General features: G+C 38.3%; 1 pseudogene; it reads left to right on the top strand.

Annotated features, from left to right (window-relative positions):
- Window positions 1–3,427: 3,427 nt before the first annotated feature.
- Window positions 3,428–4,615, top strand: LOC109702931 (26S proteasome non-ATPase regulatory subunit 12 pseudogene; annotated as a pseudogene).
- Window positions 4,616–5,176: the final 561 nt, after the last annotated feature.

Below are 5,176 nucleotides of genomic sequence, written 5' to 3'. Positions count from 1 at the left end.
GGAGAAACCAGCTAAAGGAGCCTGGACAGATATTAGAACCATCCTTGTAAGAACTCCTTCCATTTGAATTGAGAAATGAAAAGTAACTTTCCATGTCATCTTAACCATTTTGGGATTTTGTAGATCTCTGTGCCTCTGAGCAAACTAAATACTAAATAGTACAGGGTAAATTAAGGGCATGACTTTAATTTGTTGAAATGGGCAGTCCCTCAAGACACCAAAATGTATGAAATCATTCATTCATTCTCTTAATAATTGTGAAACCTGCCAGGCACTGGTGGCTCACTCATGTAATCCTAGCTACTTGGGAGACTGAGACAGGGAGGATTGAGATTTGAGGCCAACCTAGGCAAATAGTTCAGGAGACCTATCTCCAAAATAACCAGAGCAAAATGGACTCGTGGTGTGACTCAAGCATTAGAGTACCTGCTTTGCAAGTGAGAGTTCAAACTCCTGTCCCACAAAAAGAATTAATAATAATTTGTGCAACCCCTTTTATTGTACCCTGAATTCAAATATGAAGAATATGCTAGGTATATTTCTGATCTTGGTCTTCAGTTCTGAGGATATGAATATGTAGTAATCCATTCCAATATCATTGGGTTTCAATTTCTTTCTTTTTGTAGTTTAATGAATACTGTATGACACTACCACAATCCGCTTGAGACTGAGACATTAGTTTCCCAAGTCACTGGGACCCTCCTCAGGTACTCTCAGCTGAAGAGAAGTGCCTCACCCAAGTATAGCTGACTCTCCCCATCCTGGGGACAACCTGAGCCTCATGGCTGGGCAAAGGAGGAACATACAGATCAAACCCCCTTTCTGGATTAGGGTACCCCCATGCTTACCAGTGAATGCATTGTACAAACTTGATAGTTTCTCCTTTTCAAATGAGATTTGTCACTGATGGATGAGATTTATCACTGAAATCTTCAGTAAACAAGCAAGCTCTCCCATCCAATGGCTGGCCCTCTGTTACTCTAATCTAGTGAAGGACAAGAGTTGTGCACCCTAAGGAGAATATACTACTTGCTTCCTCTCACTGCATATACATATGCACATAAACCATGTTCATTTGTACTGAGAACTGTGCTGATTGGAAGAGAAAACACTCCAAGGAGCTCCAGTCTGTGGCAGGGTTCGCACCCTCCCTCCAGGTTCTTCAAAGCTGTGTCCTGTACTGTCTGCCTGTGGCTGCTGTGTAAATAACAAATCAGGGGAAACTGGGAACACTTTCGTATCTCATGTCAGCACCCAAAGGACTGCAGATTCATATGCCATTTTTCTGGTGCACCCTCTGGTCTCGTCTGTTGGAAAAAGAAGCGCTGGGCTGCAGAGAGGGATGCTATGTGTTTCAGCTTTTTATCTCCAGAAATTTGTGTGAACTAAAACAAAATCTAGCCATGCTATTAGTTATAGAGAGGTTTATTTTTACTGTACTGTGTATATTTCTTTGCTGGTGGATATCACCTCACACTCTGCATTTGCTTCTCTGGCACTTTTCATTTTGACAGATGAGTTTCACCTTTCCTTAGCTTCAATGTTATTTTAACAGGAATATAGAAGAGACTGAAATGACATGCTACCCAGATATTGTAAGGAATGGCAATCTTTAATTTTACTTTAAAAATGTAAAGCTTTTCAACCTGGTTGAGAGATTGCATGACTCTATTTGGCCATTTAATCAACATTTTTAACATTTACTATGCAGCGGGCATAATGGTTGGGTATGTTGGGATAAGAAACTGAATAGAACCCTTCTCTGTCCTCAAACACCTTATGCCTCACTTAGCAGCCAAGCACTAGCATAAGAAACAGTTACTAAGTGGTGTGACACCACACTGTTGGGGTGTACATCTTCCAACAGAGCAGGAGGAAGAAGAGACCATCTGCACACAAGTAGAAACTGGGGATGACTGAGGACACTGTTACAGTTTATGTAGGTTCCCCAAGGATGATGGGAGATTTACAACAGGAAACAGAAAAGAACTGGAATTCCTGGTGGGGAGATCAGTACATGAAAAGGTACAGATGACAGGAAGCCTTTCAAACATGCCAAGAAATTTGGAAACAATGCAAAGGCATTGATCTATGTTAAGCAACTAATGATGGGATCTTATTTATATTTTCAAGTTTTTATTTAAGAAATATTTGTTCAAATCAGGGTTAAACTTACTCCTCAAACATCTATCATTTCCTCATGCTAAAAATCCTTTCTTGTAGATTTTTAAAAGCAAATAGTATCATATTGTTACCTATAGTCACTCTCCATACAAAAGGCCATCAAAACATTTTTCCTTACAAACCACAACTTAATACCCATTAGCCAACCTCTTCTTATCCCTTCGTCTCCTATACTTTCCTGTTCTCTGCTAACTACCACTCTACTCTTAACTTTACCCTGATTTGAACATTACACAATGTGTACAAGCATCAAAACATCACATACTCCCATATGTATGTATAATTTGTGGAGTGCAGAACACTGAACCCCAGAGTGTATGCTAAATACTGAGCTACACTCCCAGCCCCAGGCCTGTACCACTTTCTGCACTATTTCAAAATAAAGATTTAAAAGACTTATGGTACCTGGGAATTTTTGTGGAATTGCACAAGATTCTGAATAGCAATCTTGACCAAAAAGAACAAAGCTATAGAGGTATCATGGCACCCAACTTCAAAATATACTGCAAAGCTAGAGCAACTAAAAAACACCAGCATAAAAACAGAACACAGGCAATGAGATCAAATGGAAAGCCCAGAAATAACCCTATCCATTTATAGTTAGCTGATTTTTGTCAAGGAGTCAGAACCACACAATGGGAAAAGGTCAGCCTCTGCAATAAATAATACTGGGAAAACTAGGTATCCATGTGCAAAAGAATAAAACAAGAACACTGTCTCTCACTGTAAGTAATACTCAACTGAAAATGGAGTCCAAACTCAAATGTGAGAACAGAAACTATGAAATTGCCAGGGAAAACATGAGAAATACTTCAGGATACTGCCCTGAGCAAAGATTTCTTTAGCTATGATTCCAAAACCACAGACAACTATAACAAAACAGAATTGAAAATGGGATTATATCAAAGTAAAAAGCTTTTGTACAGCAAAACTATCAACAGAGCGAAGAGACAGCTTACATCCAACAAGTTAATATTGAGAAAATAATGAAAAAAACAAACTTGTTAGCTGAAAAACAAGTGTCAAATTGAAAACCGGGCAAAAGATTGAAATAGGCATTTCTGAAAAGAAGACATCAGATGGCCAACAACATAAGAAAATGCTCAGAATCCTTAATGATGAGGGAAATGCAAATCAAAACCACAGTTAGGTACCACCTAACATTCATTAGAATGGCTGTTATGGGTGGGTAATGAGTGGTGGGCAAAGCAAGGGGGCAGCAGGGGACTCTCAAGCAGGAGCCATGGCAGGTGCTGGCTTGGATTGGGTTGATGGGCACATCATCAAATGGAGGTCGTCTACAGAGGAGTGTGAGAAGCTGGCTAAGGAAGGAAGACTTTAAGAAGTCATTGAAAACCTTTGTGTCTTTAGAAAAACAGAGCCACACTGACTATGACATGGTGTTGACATCTGTATCTTGGTTCAACAGTGCTGTATTTCTTTGAGGAGATCACAGACCTTCTAGTCAAACTTCTATTAATTGATACTCTACAAATGGTCACAGAAAGAAAGGTTTATGTTGAAACAAAGCATGCTCGATTGACTAAAACATTGTCAAACTATAAAAAACCAAAATGGTGACTTGGAAGAGGCAGCCTTCATTCCGTAGATGGAGACTTTTGGGTCAGTGGAAAAGAAGGAGCAAGTGGAGGTTATTTTGGAGCAGGTGAGGTTCTTCCTAGGTGTGAAGGAATGCATCCTCACACAAATCATCTGCAAGAAAATTGACACCTAGTTTTTCCAGGAAGAAAGTACAGAGAAATTAAAGTTGGAATAGTACAATCCTGCTAGATGAGCAGGATTGATCTTATTTGTCCATTTGAAGCACTATAGAGTAATATATGATACTCTCTGCATACAAGCAGAAAGTCAAAAGTGACAACAGGATCTAAAAACATTGTTCTCTGTGTTATTCTGGCCCCTTTCAACAAAGAGCAGCCAGATTTGGTTCACTGAATAGATTGTGACAACAAGTTGGAAGAAATTCCCAAATACGAGGATCTTTTAAAGCTTCTTACCACAATGGAGTTGATTTGTTGAGGACTATGGGAAGGAATTAAGGAAAGGTTCCTTGGGGAGTTCAGCAACTAATGTTTTTGGTTCTACAGAAGAAGTGAAAAAAGGTGGAAAGTCTTGAAGAGCAGAGTTGTTGAACATATTATTAGGATAATGGCCAAGTATGCTAATTGGATAACAATGAAAAAGATGTCTTGCTTCTGGATCTGTCAATGAGTCAGAGGCTTTTCTCTTGAACCTAGTCATTAACAAACCATCTTTGGTAAAATAGACAGACATTATCAACTTCCAGAGAACCAAGGATTCAAATGACTTATTAAATGACTGTTCTCAGAAATCGAACTCACTGATATCTCTGGTTAACAAAACTACTCATCTCATAGCCAAACAGGAAATGAAATGTAATTTACAATAAGGGTCTTTATGCTTTTAGGAAAGAGAGAAAATTGGAAGTCATTAAAAAAACTGTTCTCATGTATATGTTAGGTTTTTTCCTATTCTTTGCTCATTTGTCTAAAAATTTAAAATTGTGAATACGTTGAGGCTTCCTATGACTTTTCAGGTCCCCAGTTTCATTGTTAATTCCATGTTTACAATTGGTACAAAAATTTCACACATTTCTGTTTTCTGAATGCATAAAATTTTATGTCATAAAAGAATGTTTTTTTACCATTTAAAAACGTTGTAGCTATTATTTGTTTTCATTCAACTAACAACCATGTAATAATAAAAGTGTGTTTAAAAAAAACGGCTATTATGGAAAAAAAAAATAACAAATGCTGGCAAGGATGCAGAGAAAGGGGAACACTTACACATTGCTAGTGAGAATTCAAGTTAGTACAGCCATTATGGGAAACAGTATGGAGGTTCCTCAAAAAAACCTCAAAATGTAACTATGGTATGATCCAGAAATCCCACAAATAGGGATACAGCCAAAGGAAACGAAGTCAGCATGTTTAAGAGACATTTTCCCTCC

This window comes from Castor canadensis, chromosome 13, assembly GCF_047511655.1.
Source record: "Castor canadensis chromosome 13, mCasCan1.hap1v2, whole genome shotgun sequence".
Classification (NCBI taxonomy): Eukaryota; Metazoa; Chordata; class Mammalia; order Rodentia; family Castoridae; genus Castor; species Castor canadensis.
This window is presented reverse-complemented; position numbering and strand designations above follow the sequence as displayed.